The sequence below is a fragment of the Geotrypetes seraphini genome, chromosome 3, assembly GCF_902459505.1.
Source record: "Geotrypetes seraphini chromosome 3, aGeoSer1.1, whole genome shotgun sequence".
NCBI classification, from domain to species: domain Eukaryota; kingdom Metazoa; phylum Chordata; class Amphibia; order Gymnophiona; family Dermophiidae; genus Geotrypetes; species Geotrypetes seraphini.
The window spans coordinates 155485823-155502049 of record NC_047086.1 but is presented as its reverse complement, the minus strand read 5'-3'; the positions used below and the strand labels follow the sequence as shown (position 1 = coordinate 155502049).

Below are 16227 nucleotides of genomic sequence, written 5' to 3'. Positions count from 1 at the left end.
ATCGGGGTAAGAGGGAGCTCAAGCCCTCTTGCCCCAGCCAACCGCGGCACCCCCGACACGATCGGGGCAAGAGGGAGCTCAAGCCCTCTTGCCCTTCCGACTCCCTGACACGATCGGGGCAAAAGGGAGCCCAAGCCCTCTTGCCCCGCCGACTCCCCAACTCCCCGACAATATCGGGCCAGGAGGGAGCCCAAGTCCTCCTGGCCCTGGCGACCCCCCCCCCCCCGCTAGTTGTTCGGGCCAGGAGGGAGCCCAAACCCTTCTGGCCACTGCGACCCCCTACCCCCACCCCGCACTACATTACGGGCAGGAGGGATCCCAGGCCCTCCTGCCCTCGACACAAACCCCCCTCCCCCCAATGACCCCCCCCCCAAGAACCTCCGACCACCCCCCAGCCGACCTGTGACCCCCCTGGCCGACCCCAACGACACCCCACCCCCCTTCCCCGTACCTTTGTGTAGTTGGCCAGACAGACGGGAGTCAAACTCGCCTGTCCGGCAGGCAGCCTACGACAGAATGAGGCCGGATTGGCCCATGTGTCCCAAAGCTCCGCCTACTGGTGGGGCCTAAGGCGCCTGGGCCAATCAGAATAGGCCCGGGAGCCTTAGGTCCCACCTAGGGGCGGGGCCTTGGGCACATGGTTGGGTTGGGGAGTCGGCGGGGCAAGAGGGCTTGGGCCCCCTTTTGCCCCGATCGTGTCGGGGAGTTGGGGGGCAAGAGGACTTGAGCTCCCTCTTGCCCCGATCGTGTCGGGGGTGCCGCGGTTGGCTGGGGCAAGAGGGCTTGAGCTCCCTCTTGCCCCGATCGTGTCGGGGAGTCGGGACCGCCAAGAGGAAGCAGCAGGACACCGGTAGGAGCTTCTACATGATGGGGGGGGTCGGGAGGCTGTGAGGGTGCGAGCGGTCCTTCAGGATGGGGGTGCGGGTGCGTGCGAGCGGTCCTTCGGGGTGGGGGTGCGAGCGGTCCTGCGATGGGGGGGTGAATCGGACGTCGGGGGGGGCATCAGGCTTTCAAGGTGGGGACAGGACTTCAAGGGGGAGAGGAGAGTCGGGGCGGGCGAAAAGAGAGTCGGGGTGGCCAGAGGAGAGTCGGGGCGGGCGAAAGGAGAGTCGGGCAGCATGTGCGGTATATAAAAATTTCTGTACATAAATTTATGTTTTTTGCACGCTATACCCGTGTGCGCGTTTTACACGGGTGCGCGTTATCTACGTGAAAATACGGTAAACAATCTTATATCCAGGTCACTTAAACACTGGTATTAGGATGTCTAATCACTGTTTTATAATTATGCACTAAAATATCTTATTGTGAAATTTCCGGGGGTGGGGGAGCATAACTTACAGGAGTGCTCTCCAATATACAACTCCCAAAGTCCTCCACAGCAGACCTCAGTTGGCTAAAATGCTCTTTTAAATCCTGTAAATAAGTTAATTTCAATCTTTCCCACTTAATTTCAACTGCAAACTCTTAAAAATACGACCACATTACCTCCACTTTCCAAGACACACTGGCTCCCAGTACAAGCACGCATACAATACAAATTCTATTACACCCTAGTCAGAGCCCTAAATGGAAATGGACCAAGCTATCAGAACAACTGCCTAATCAGGAATAACACATCCAGACCAAGGAGAACTCAAGCACACTTTACCCACCCCCCAATCAAAGGCATGCAAAGCAAAAAAATATATGACGGTCTACTATAGTGAGTGGTTCCCAACCCTGTCCTGGTGGACCACCAGGCCATTTGGGTTTTCAGGATAGCCCTAATGAATATGCATGGAGCAGATTTGCATGCCTGTCACTTCCATTATATGCTAATCTCTCTCATGCATATTTATTAGGGCTAGTTTGAAAACCCGAGTGGCCTAGTGGTCCTCCAGGACGGGGTTGGGAACCACTGGTCTACTAGCCACCATAGCAGCAAGACTAGACCGCCACTTCTGAAACCTGCTGACCATGAGACCCAGCTACAAAACATTCAAGAAAGAATTGAAAACTGTACTATTTAAGAAATTTGTCAAATGATGTAACCAAACCGTATCGACCCTTCCCAGATTCTGATGTATACCATATCTATCAACCTTGTAATCTCCCTGGAAATGCCCAAAACCGCCTAAAACTGAAAGGTATTGGCAGGATAGAATACACTGATGTAATGTAACTTAGGCGAACAGTTTACATGAGTCATAGACCTATCATAAATTGGTATGTCTAAATTTTGATGTGCTGATATGGGTTTATGCTAGTATTCTATAAAAACATTTTATTTGCTTAAGAGTTTTTATAGAATAAGTTCACTACCAATGGAAATATGATGCCTGGTTCTATAAAAAGTGTCTAGTGGCACCTACCTTTTAGGCGCTATTCCATGCAGTTGTCAATCAATCACTAGGCATCCTTTATAGAATCATGCCTAGCTGCGCTTAAGTGTACTTAGGCATCGTTAGGCGTCCTAGAGGTAGGCACTGGTATATTAGGTTTTACCTGGCCTAATTTCCCAGCACCTACCTCAGATGCTTCGCGATGACTAAGTTAACCACACTTATTCTCCACCCCTAAGCTTACTTTTCAGGTGCTGTGCGGTATTCTGCGTGCAACCCAAATTAACAAAATAATTTTTAAAGTCATTTTTTTAATGGCATGGTCAATTACCACACTATTAAAACCAATTAACAATTTAGTTGCACGTGGAATTAGGGGGTCCTTTTACTAAGGCGCGCTAGCCGTTTTAGCGTGCGCTAAAGTTTAACACATCCATAGAATGTAATGGATGTATTAGCATTTAGAGTGAACTAATATTTAGCGCGTGCCAAAATGGCTAACATGCCTTAGTAAAAGGACCCCTAAGTTAGGCATTGCTAGGTGTCCTCAATGTAGGTACCGCTTATGGAATCAGGCCAATGGTGCCTAAATGTTAGCGCCCTGTTATGAAATTGCCTTCTAAATGTGTAAGTCTTCTTAGAATACTGGCACAATATTTTTTTTAAAGAAAACCCCCTCACATAATTGAAAACTTTGCAGAAATTGGTTGGGTTTTTTTAAAAAAAATTACGATTACAAGTGAAACAATTCAAATTAGTATAAACATAAATATGCATGCACATTTGCCAAAAAAGCACAGCAATATTTTAAAGAAATAAAACAAAATTGTCTAACTCTTGTTGGAGAATCTCTATCTGAACTGATACTGAGAAACAGAAACCTTGGTCTAGGTTGAACTGATGATACTGAGTAAGCAAGGACAGTGATCAAGGCCTGTTTTTATAATTCCGCCCCACTGTCTCTTAGGACTTGCAACCTTGATTTTGTTTTTCTAAGAAAAACATCAAGTCCATGTATCAAATAGGGCACATGATACAAAACAGTACTGATGACCTGAGGCATTTGGTAGCTCTAAATAAGTGACAAGTGAAATGAGTTTCCTAATCATAGTCTAGACTAGTGGTTTTTCCATTTTGCTCTGGTCAATCCTGACAGATTAATTCAGTCTCAGTTTATTAAAGTACAATGTACTGCGTTATGGAACTTGGGGCACTTGTGAATTAGAACAAGCAGAGCTATACATTCTAGAATTCAATGGATGAAAGCATAATAAAATCATCCGATCTGCTTATAATGGATGGTGTTGCTATGATCATTAATGTAAAGTTATAGTTGAGTGATCACATGAGGAGAAATGTCACACAGGTTTCCTGAGCACTGCAAAACTGGGCCTCGATGCAGTAAGCTATGCTAAGCTCGAGTTCAAAGTATTTTAACATACAAGCTAAAAAATATTTTCACTTTCAATGCAGTAAACGAAAGATATACAAATTTCTGCTATGCTAAACAGTCACGTTTTGATTATGATGCAACCATTTGCTGTATTGTGAGCAAACATTTTCCTTCTTGCCAATACTGTATGTGCACAGGGATTGACTCACACCAATAGGAATAGAGATTAAAAAACATACAAGGTCAAACTCCTTTCTGGCTTCAAACCCCCTCAAATTCTCTTGCTCCCATCACCTCAGACCCACAAGTGGCTCAGGTGACCCCTAAATTTGCAACAACAGAAACAGACCTGATGTTCCATCCAATGTCCCTAACCCTTCAACCCCTCAAACAGCTCTAATGGCCCCCTGGAGCCCCCAAACTGCCAAATCCACAGATGGCTTGTGTACTCAGAGACACCCACTCTCGTAAATGACTGAGGTGAACCAAGCGCACACTTTCTATAACCCCTGACCCTCCTGCCCACCTCCAAGATGGGAGACAGGAGCAATGCCCACTTGGTCCTGCTTCTATGACACTATCCTGAAAAATGGTAGCACCTGTCCAAAACATGGTGCATCGTGATATGCAAAGTAGAGAATGACAAGGGGGCAAATTTGTGTCCGTCCCCACAGGAACTCAGTTTCCCCATCCCGTCCCCGTGAGCTTTGTCCCTGTCCCTGTCTCATTCCTGTAAGCTCTGCTTTAACCATAGAAGCCATGGACATTTATGATTTTAAAGTGTTTGAGGCTTGTGCAGATAAGGACGGAGCTTGCAGTGATGGGGCAGGGACAGGAAAATAACTCGCCAGGCTGGGACGGGAAAATGAGTTCCCGCGGGGATGTGGAAAATTTTGTCCCCGTGTCATTCTTTAATACAGAGCAGGATGAATCGGCTAAATAAGGCCGGGTCATTTGTATGGTTAGGATGTTGGGAACTGGTGATCTGAGGTGAAATGCTGGAGTTTACTTGTACTCCTGCACTGCACTTTTATGCCAGCCTTACGTGGTGCAAAGATCCAGCACTACAAAAGAATAAAAAGCAGCAATTTGCATGAATTTTGTACACCCACTTCACTACCCTTTGTTAAAGTGGTTTTTACACAGTTTTCTCATGCTAATTTAGCATAAACAACTGCACTAATGGAGCATATTATGGGCTAGATTCACTAAGCCCAGCGATCAACTTCCAACCACCTAGCGACCCCTTTACGACCCGATTTCCCTCCGACCCGATTCCCTAACCTCTGTCCCGATCATCCTCCGATCTGCGCATGCAAATGAGGGGAAATGGCATTCAAATGAAGGCAGGAAGCGATTCACTAAAATAAAAAAGCAACACTGACTGGGCCGGCTGATCCAAAAATAAGCGACTGCTGAGGACCAGTCGCTGAGGTCCTTTCCGACTGCCCTGCCTTCTACCGCCCGATCTCTGCCCCGATCTCCTGCCTGCCCCGTTCTCATGCTCTTGCCCCAAATCTCTCCTGCCACCCCGACTCTCCTGCCCTTTCCCGCTGTGCAAGCCTATGGTTTTAACCCGCGGACTTAAAGCGGGCACAAAAAAAGTTTAAAAACCAGTCAAAAAAGAAAAATTAGCTATGCCGGGCTTGGAGGGCCAACGCATGCATAGACCATCTACAGATGGTCTGCACATGCGCTGGGATTGCTATAGAGCGATCCAGGCAGGCAGCTGTGGCATGATCACCCTCATTTGCATGTCAGCTCCCCTGACACAGATCGGATCGGATCCGTGCCCTTAGTGAATCTAGCCCTATTTAACACGATTTTTGTTCCTGGGCAGTAAGTATAATTTCCTAATTTCTCATGCCTAAAAAGTATACAAAAATGTCTTATTTCCATAAAATTTTGATTTTTTTGACTGGGATAGTCAAATTTAGCAAATTACCTTATTTAAAATGTGAAAGCACCAAATTTTCATCTTTTCATTCTAATAAAGTCATAAAAAGCAACACATGAATCACAGTTAACATGTATTATATTAAAGTTATACAAAGATGATCATAGAAGATTTAGAAATGAGGTTTTTTTTTGAGATTTACGATTATATTGTAAGTCACTTTCACAAATCAGCCCCCAGATCTAGTCTCCCATCATGTTCTCATTACATTGTTCTTGGTAGCGGCGTTCGAAATCCAGTATATCCTAGTGGAAGCACTTAACTTGCTTCTCCGAGTATGTTCCCATGTTCTCCTTAAATGTCTCAAGATGAACATCAAGGACATGGACTTTGAGAGACATCCTACAGCCCATTTTAGTAGAATTCTTCACCAGATTCTCAACCGACTCCATCAGCTGCACCACCATTTTAAATTATGGACTCCTTTTACTAAGCTGCGCTAGCGGTTTTAGCATGCGCTAGACGCTAACGCCAGCATTGAGCTGGCGTTAGTTCTTGGCATGTAGCGCGGGGTTAGCGTGCGTGGCAATGCAGCGCGTGCTAAAAATGCTAGCGCACCTTAGTAAAAAGAGCCCTAAATCTACAACATCTCCCTCACTCTTCGACTTGCTGCTCTCTTCTGAAGACAGCTGCTCTCTCTCTCTCTCTAGGGGAGCTCAGGGCAATGTGGCACTGGAGCACTGGATGATGTAATGTCCTGCTAGGTGATTGCAGATACATGCTTGCCAGTTCAATGTGTAGAAGGGTCCACCATGCAGAAGTAGCAGCTGCTCATTGGGATAGCAAACTTCTTGGCTCTCTTTTCCCTTCTGTACCTTCCTGCAGAAGATCAAAATGAAACTGTGGTAATGAAAGTAACAAATTTCTTTCACCTATGACTAATGTGTACGAGATTCTCACAACATATTTCATATATGCTATATTTACAAATAACATTGAAAATTTTAAAATTTAAATATTTTTTAAAATTAAACATTCTAAGGTTTTTTTGGCAGTCTCGCATGTGAATTGAGGTGCCCAAGGTTTGTCTTGATCCCCAACAGGCATGACAAAATATGCCTTTTAGGCACTGCACATCTTAGCAGATGCTTCTATGGAGTACTTTATCCTTCTTGTCTTGATAAGTTGTCAGCATATATAGCAAAATATATCTGCCAGATGTTTGCAGCCTCTGGATGTCATCTAAAACAATGCAGATAGGTTACTACTTAGGCAGCTGGATGTGAACTGAGCTGGTGAACTTAAGATCTCTTTAGTTATACTGTACTACTATTTATATTGATAGAAAGTTCTTGAAGTTACTCTTAAGGGCCCTTTTACTATGGCCTGTTGCCAAAATTAGCACAGCAGGTGCCTACCACTTGCAAAAAAAGTACATTTCAAAATATCAAAATCCTGTTCACAAAAGCAAAGTTTGAGGAGAATGATAGCCATTTTCTATACTTTTGTGGCATAGGTAGGGTTAGCATAGGGCTCTAGATACAGGAGGATGGATTGAGACATCTGGGTTTTACTTCCACTGAAATTAATGAAAGTAAAACCTTGATGTCTTAATCTCTTCTTTTTCTGAAGCCATATGCTAACCATTGGCATAGGCAATTAAGAAAGAACACTTATTACCCAGGAACAAAATGTAAAATAAATAAATTGTTGCGCAATGGTATCACAGCTTATTGTACTGGCTGATATAATTACCTTGTATTAGAAACTTCCACTAAAGCTTAAAACACATTTTTCTAATGCAAGCATTATAAGAACATAAGAATAGCCTTACTGGGTCAGACCAATGGTTCATCAAGCCCCGTAGCCTGTTCTCACATGACCAATCCAGGTCACTAGTACCTGACCAAAAACCAAGGAGTAGTAATATTCCATGCTACCAATACAGGGTAAGCAGTGGCTTCCTCCATGTCTTTCTCAATAACAGACTATGGACCTTTCTTCCAAGAACTTGTCCAAACCTTTCTTAAAACCAGCTATTCTATCCGCTCTTACCACATCCTCTGGCAATGCAATTCAGAGCTTAACTATTATCTGAGTGAAAAAAAAAATTCCTCCTATGGGTTTTAAAAGTATTTCCCTGTAACTTCATCAAGTGTCCCGTAGTCTTTGTAATTTTTGACAGAGTGAAGAATCAATCCACTTGTACCCATTCTACTCCACTCAGGATTTTGTAGACTTCAGTCATATCTCCCCTCAGCCATCTCTTTTCCAAGCTGAAGAGCCTAACCTTTTTAGTCTTTCCTCATATGAGAGGAGTTCCATCCCCTTTACCATCTTGGTTGCTCTTCTTTGAACCTTTTCTAGCACCACTCTATCTTTCTTGAGGTAAAGAGACCAGAATTGAACTCAATACTCCAGATGAGGTCGCACCATGGAGTGATACAGGGGCATTATAATATTCTTAGTCTTGTTAACCATCCCTTTTTAAATAATTCTTAACATTCTGTTTGCTTTTTTTGGCCGCTGCTGCACATTGGGCAGAAGGTTTCATCGTATTATCTACAATGATACCCAAATCTTTTCTTGGGTGCTAATCCCTAAGGTTGACCCTAGCATCCGGTAACTGTGATTCAGGTTATTCTTCCCAATGTGCATCACTTTGCATTTGTCCACATTAAATTTCATCTTATAAATTTCACATATAAATTTCATATACATATATATATATATACATATATATATACATATACATATATATATATACATACATATATATATATATATATATATATATATATATATATATATATATATATATACATATACATATATACATACATACATACATACATACATATATATATATATATAGTGGGTCCACTGACCTGATTGCGAACAGGGAGGATCGTTGGTCATGAATTAGAATTTTGGCGGGAAATTTGGTTTCCCATAGAATGGAAAAGTCTGGTGAGTTTAGAGATGTTCTCCCTGTGAAGCTGGTTTGTATATTCTCTCAGTGTTTCTGCAGCTGGCATCATGCTTGTGGTTTCTGGGTCTCGCTGCGTCTTGTCAGGAATTAAATTCTTGCCTCTGTTACTGCAAAAGAATAAACTTAACGTTTTTCTCCTCAGACCATATGTTAAAACCCCAGCACTGCTCAGCCTTCTTTTCTTCTGCACATTTCTCTGCATTTGCACAAAATAACTAAAAGTTTTATTATCATATATATAAAAATGTTGTGTGGTCAACCTGAGACTTTGCACAGTTATCTTGTGCATAAAACCCAGCGTACTTTATTGCATCAGCACCTCTGTCAAGAAATGGTAAAGACCTATAAAGCAAAGATACTGAGTACTCATGTGTAAAAGTGTGCAAAACATTAGATTTTATGGTTAGTTCTCCTGCCACGTGCATGAACAGTAATTATTTACCAGATTTACAAAGAAAAAATAATCACAATAAAAATGAATGTGACAAACATGTTGATAACACTCAGTTCCAACTGACTGGGTTAATCATACTGTGCAAAGTCAACTCGGCATGCAGGTCATAAGTTCACAATGAATGAATCCCTGGATGTGTACCAAATACCAAAATTAAATTACATTCTTAATTGTTTTGCAAATGCCTTGGCCTTATTAATTAAATAGGAACAACTTTCTATGTTGCTAGTGGAAAGAACACTAAAGCCTTTAGACCTCATTCAAAAATGAGTAGCTCTACTTTCTCCATGTTATGTTATTTTAACAAGTGTTATGTCCTCCATATGTTTGCTATTTAAAACAGCAGTTGCAGAATTCCGGTGATGTCATCAGTAAGATGGCAGCTTAACTCTGAACCTCCAACCTAGCCTCATTCGTGCAGAGTTACAATTCACTACTGTTTTTAGCTTTAATCCACGTGCTTTTATATCAGGACTTTTAAGGACCCCTGAAGAAGACAACATTGTCGAAACACGGACCGTGTTGGGTCCATATCTCCCAACAGTTTGGGTCCTAGATATATTTTATGTGGATTATTAATTTGTATATTTTCAAATAAAGCCTGCATCTTGAACATCACCATCTCCACAGAGTTTTTGTTTTCACTGGATTTACATTTTCCTGTGGAATTAAGGGTCAATCTCTTGCTTGTTTTCCTGAGAGAAATTTTATGCCTCTCCTGCACTCATTCATTGTAGGTATCCTACGAATCTGACTGACTGAGGTTGTTCCCAGGATTGGGCTGATAAATTACTGCACTAATAAAGGTCTAATATTCAAAAGATTGGCCTGGGTGGTTTTAGGTGTTTAGGTGTTACCTGGACAAATCTAAAATTTTTAAAATGGCTCCCTCCTATCCCTGGAACAAAGATAAAAAACGAACTGCAGACAGAAGTACAAGATGCAGGCAAAGTTTATTAGGATTGTTTAGGTTTTTTTCAGTAGCATATGTTCATTGTCACAGAACACAGCACACAGAGCAGGCAAATTTGTTGTGTGTCCTTTGATACCACTGTTTTATGGGACCCCTGAAGAAGACGTGTTGATCAAAACGTGGATTGTGTTGGGTCCCATATTCTATAAAAAGTGGTCTATTGGTACGCAACAAATTGTTAGTTTGTCCTAATAAACTTTGCATGCATCTTGTACATCTGTCTGCAGTTCTTTTCTTTGTCTTTGTTCCACTGCATCCTCACTGCAGATCTGTTGGATTTGTTCTTTGTCCGAACTCTTTTCTATCCCTCCCATCTGCGTGGAAACATTTTATTGCTCATTAAAGAATATTTAGTCATGTCTTTCTGGTGTACACACAACCTCTAAAAGCACAGCATGAGGCAAACAAACATGTTTTGATAGGGGTCTGATGAATGCAGAGAGATATGGGAAATAAACTATGAGCAGAGAAAAATCATTTGTTCTTCCAGCTTGAAGGAATGGGCAAACATGCAAAAGGGAGATAAACTGGATATTTCATACCAATCTTTATGCCAGATGCGTATGATGAATTAGGATAGATTCAGGAGCATTTAAAACTGTTGCAGAGAGCAGTAGATAAGTAGGTAACCAAACTCTTGAACTTTTCAGAACTGCTATCTGTCTACTGAAGGAGAATAAAAAGAACTTCTCACAAGAAAACTTTAGCTCAGGGATGAAAAGAAATGATGCAAGAGAAGCCTGGATATTTTAATGAGTAGGAATTACCTGAGTATAATGATCTTTACAAATGATTGTCTGAATGTATCCAAGAAGAGCAATATGGTGATTAAGCAACCTTTCAAATCTTTCATAGATTAACATTTAAGATAAGCAATAGGAAGACATCAGTGACTATATTCATATGTCAGAACCAAAAGACAGTTTAGGTAACAAGTCCTGAATAAAAAAAATAAGCACAACATAAAATACAGGAAACAACAATCAAAAATATGGCATACAATAGAAAATTTTAAAGGTGAGAAGAAATAAGAAGAAAGTGATAGAGCATTGTCTTGGAGAATCACATGTCTGAGTTACATTGGGAACAAGCGTATGCAAGCTCCTTTAACAGAACATTGGATGCAAATGGGACATCAGGAATATGATGTTAAATTTGTAGTTTTGTTGCAAATTAGTGTGAATCGAAGAGGCAACGTTTCACTGTGCTTGTAGCAAAAAAGAACAGCGTTTTAATTTTTATTGCAAAACTATGACTCGGGGGGGGGGGGGGGGGGGTTCGGTGATGCCCAGGCTAAATACAGAGACTGAATGGATTTGAAATAAGTGTGAGCTAGGGGGATTATAGCAATATGATTGGAGATTCCTGGGCATAGTACCGGTAATAGCGTGCTTAAAATAATTCCAGTCATTGGGGCAGCCCGCATACATTGAATTGTCATCACATTTACGTTCACATTCTGTAAAAGACCACGGTGCTGTGGTTGATTAATGTTCTGGGATATTGTTTAACAATAAGTAGGTATACATCAGTGGTCTCAAACTCAAACTCTTTGCAGGGCCACATTTTAGATTGGGTACTTGGAGGGCCTGAGAAAAAATAGTTAATGTCTTATTAAAGAAATTACAATTTTACATGAGGTAAAACTCTATAGTTTACAAATCTTTTCTTTTGGCTAGGTCTTAATAATAATATTGTAATTTATAGCTAAAGAAACATATGCTCAAGAAACTGCTTTATTTTACTTTTGTGATTATGATAAACATACCGAGGGCCTCAAAATAGTACTTGGCGGGCAGCATGTGGTCCTCGGGCTGCGAGTTTGAGACCACTGGTATACACTGTTGGATGTCCAGCTCTGATTTACCACTGGGTATGTGCCATATCAGCATATTCAAATTAGATATCATTTGTTTGTAGTAATATGTCATTGAGGGATGTAAGGTGTTTAAATGTGTGAATCTTGAGTTTTGAATTTTATGTGCTTTGTTTTTCATAGTGTATTGACACAGTCACTCTTCCTGATGAAGCCTAGCGGTGAAACCTAGGTCTGGGTAGAAGAGTGCTGAAGACATGGAGCACAGTTTGGCACTTCACAAGTTTTCACGTGGGGGTTCACCCGTCCTGCTGAACTGCTTTGTTGGTGAAGTGGACAATTAATTCATCGTTGCTTTTTAATAGTGGGGAACCCATCGGCATTTATACCAAGAGATAATTGCTGTTTTTTTAATTTATTTTTCTGAAATTTCAAGGTGTGCCATGAAGCTGAACATATGGGCAGTGACTGGATGGGGCCAGTATGAGTTCAATGATGGTCCAAGATTAATTCTCTTGTGGATCTTATGTAGGAAGTGAGGGTACTGAGCATTTTACACAACAAAAAACTTTTTTAGAATATATTTTGAATGGTATATCCCGTAATAATAATAATAATAATAACTTTATTTTTATATACCACAATACCACAAAGAGTTCAGAGCAGTTTACAGAAGAAGATACTGTATACAGACAGCGATATTACATAAAAACTTTCGAAATTATACTAGCATGGTAAGATTAATCAAATTTGTCTGGAAGAAGAATAAAAGAACATCCAGGCAGAGGTGGAGTCAAGTTTTGATTAACTTCCTGAAAGTTTGGGATTGTATTAATTATATTCCTTATTTAATTGGGTCAATAAAAGCACACATGCTCTGTAGAATCAAGAGAAGAGCTCTGTAGATATGAAGCGAAGAATCTGGTTGGAAGTTCTACACTAAAGGTTTGTTTTTTGTTTTGTATTCAACATCCACAAATTAACCCATGACCATTTCTTGCTGTGTATTTTTAACACGGCAATGTTCAGATTCTTTGAAATGAAAAGAGGGAGATTATTATCAATGGATTATTTCCTCTCATTCTGCACAGACGGGAGCAGTTTCAATTTTTTAAACCTACACAGACTGCCCCCGGTAAGTATGTTTTAATTTGTGTCAACACTTTGTTGTTCTCACTTCATTAGCCTTAGAATTTGCTGGTGAACAGCACTGTTTGGGCAGTCTGCTGCCTAGCTGGAGATGTCAGAAGCAATTACTTTCACAGATTTAAGATTTTATTATCATAGTAACCTTCTTTTCTATCTATCTGACTGGACAATGCAAGGCCATTAAACATTTCATCATATCTTATCAGCTCTGGCGCAGCACTGATTGAATCTTGCCAGATATTCAATCTCACTTTTGCATCTCAGCAAGGCTAGCTGGATCCTTGGGTAGGAAGCCAGCCCTCGGTGTGACATTTATTCCACTCTTTTGTCGTGTATGGGATAGCAAAGAATGCGTAAAGTGCTCATAGCTAACAATTCCAAGACCTTCATCAGAGACACATAATGTCCCAGTTAGGAAGTTGGTATAAGAAGGTTCTTACTATTCCCCTTTTTAACTCATGGCTTAAATTATTGAAGCAAATAAAAAGAACAAGGAAACAAATTCCTGTGAGAAACAATCATAAACAGAGAAAGGGAGGGGGAGGGGAACTATACACATCAATCAGGGATAAATGCAACTTCAGTATAATAGTTTTAATGTAAAAGTTGAAAAAGTCTTTGCAGATCAGAATATAAGTATTTAAAATGTCTCTTGCAATTTACAAATCAAGTTTCAAGTTTATTTAAAATTTGATAAAAATGCCTGTAAAAAACATTTCTAAGCTAAGTACATAGAAATGGGGAATACCAAACAATTAAAGTTAAAACAGTCCCAACGAATAATGGACGATTTACAAACAGAAACATGATGGGAAAAGAAGGGTAGAACTATAATGTTTATAGGAGAGATAACAATAATGGAAAAAGTAAAGGGTTTGGGGACACAAGATCAAAATCTTTTACAGGAGGTTGTGCAGGGCAAAGGAATAAGCATTGTTCTGTTTGGACAGGATTGGATTAATGTTCTTAAATTTCAAACGCATCCTGAAATAAAAAAGTTTTCAAGGAACACTTGAATCTGTCTAAGGGGCTGGAGGAGTTGCCGTACTGTGAGAGATTAGAGAAACTGGGCTTCTTCTCCCTAGAAAAGAGGAGACTGAGAGGGGACATGATCGAAACATTCAAGATAATGAAGGAATAGACTTAGTAGATAAAGACAGGTTGTTCACCCTCTCCAAGGTAGAGAGAACGAGAGGGCACTCTCTAAAGTTAAAAGGGGATAGATTCCATACAAACGTAAGGAAGTTCTTCTTCACCCAGAGAGTGGTGGAAAACTGGAACGCTCTTCCATAGGCTGATATAGGGGAAACATCCTCCAGGGATTCAAGACAAAGTTAGACAAGTTCCTGCTAAACCAGAACGTACACAGGTAAGGCTAGACTCAGAGCACTGGTCTTTGACCTAAGGGCCGTCGCGTGAGCGGACTGTTGGCCGCGATGGACCACTGGTCTGACCCAGCAGTGGCAATTCTTATGTTCTTATGTTAAGAGGTTTCTTCTCTAAGGTGGGCTGGAAGCGAGTTCCATAATTGGAGAGCAGTGATTGAGAAGATTTTGTTACATCTAATGTTAATGATTTTTAATGAAGGCACTGAAAGTAGATTTTGCTTGCTTGAACGTGAGGCTCTTGGAGGGCAGTGGGATATTAATAGTCTGTCTAAGAAAGTAGAGCAGTGTGTTTGTTGAATTATGAATGATAATATGGCAATTTTATAGGAAATCAGTGAGGGATAGGCAACCAGTGAGCATTTTTCAGAAGCGGTATTACGTGATCATATTTTTTGTAGTTTGTTATAATTTTATTGCAGTATTTTGGATTAATTGTAGTCTCCTTAATTGGTTCCGAGTAATACCTTTCAGTAATGAATTACAATAATCTGGTTTTGAAATTATGAGGGAATGAATAAGGATATTATGTGTGGATGGTTCAAAAGCTTCCATGAGATTTAAACCTGATATGTAAACATATTATATTCCTGATATGTAAACTTGTTATATTCCTGATATGTAAACTTCCTGGAAATGTCCAGTTCTCTTCCAATTTTGTAATCCGCTTAGAACCGAAAGGCACAGGCGGAATAAAAATCTCTAATGTAATGTAATGTATATATGTCATCTTTTGGAGAAACTGTGGACTGTGGATAGGAAATCATTGCTATTTCTCCAAAAGATGTCATATGTAACCCCTCAACAGTCTTTTTTTTTCATCATGAGCTTACTCCCAAGAGCCTCCTTGCTCCTAAGGGCTGCTGTGCTGCTGGGCCCACTCTGCTATCTTCAGGAATAGCCTTCAGGAGTCCATTCCCTGCCAGGTTCTCAACTTAGCTCTTTTGTGAGTCTACCTCATTCTGATTTCAACTATTTAGAGCCTGTGATTTGAAGTTCCAGGCTTTTTTTTCTCGATAGAGGGAAACCTACCCTCTAAGTCAAAAGGCCAAGAGACCAGAGATCCTGAACAGAATTTCCATATCGTTGGATGACTGATAGTTATGAAACCCAGGGAGGTGGTCATGGCTAGACTACCCCAATTATTTTCTGGTAAAAAGTTTTTCCTGACCCCATAACAAGATTTACTTAGGGGTGAATATAATGGGTGTGTTAGCATTTAGCGCATGCTTAAATGGCTAGCGCATCTTAGTAAAAGATGGGGCTAGTGTGTGTGCATTATTTACCACAACTTTATCAACTAACTTGAATAGATAATCATCCCCAAAGTATGTAAATGTTGATAATTTAGGGCTCATTTTACTAAGGTGCACTAGCAGTTTTAGCACGTGCTACAATGCTAACGCCTCCATAGAACTTGCGTTAGCATTTTTCGTTTAGTGCGGGGTTTGCGCGTGCTAATCTTCAGCGTGCGCTAAAAACGCTAGCGCACCTTAGTAAAAGGAGCCCTTAGTCTGCCTTTTCTACCAGTGAGCAATTTCCATAGTCAACCCATCTTGCTGTTCACCTCTCTTAGCTGAGTAATATTGTAATTTTTTTAAAAAACATGTCAGTGGAACAATTTTACATGTGAAACCCACTCTAGATAAATATAAGAGAGTCATCTATTTATGATCCTAACAGGTATAGGCATTCAATTGATTACAAGTAATTGGAAAAACCATGATAGAATTTTTTTTTTAATCTTTATTCATTTCATATCTTAAAATCAAGTACAGTAAATTATGTTTAACAATTGAACATTTAAAAACACTTGAATTCTTACATTTGATTGTATCATCCTA

The 16227-nt window shown here is 40.7% G+C and overlaps 1 long non-coding RNA gene across 2 annotated transcripts in view; it reads left to right on the top strand.

Moving 5' to 3' along the window:
* LOC117356673 overlaps positions 1 to 12542 on the top strand; it is a 46027-nt gene extending 33485 nt beyond the window's left edge. For both annotated transcript variants that reach the window (XR_004538690.1, XR_004538691.1), the window contains exon 3: positions 12033 to 12542. This is a non-coding gene — a long non-coding RNA (uncharacterized LOC117356673). The remainder of the gene's footprint in view (positions 1 to 12032) is intronic.
* Positions 12543 to 16227: the final 3685 nt, after the last annotated feature.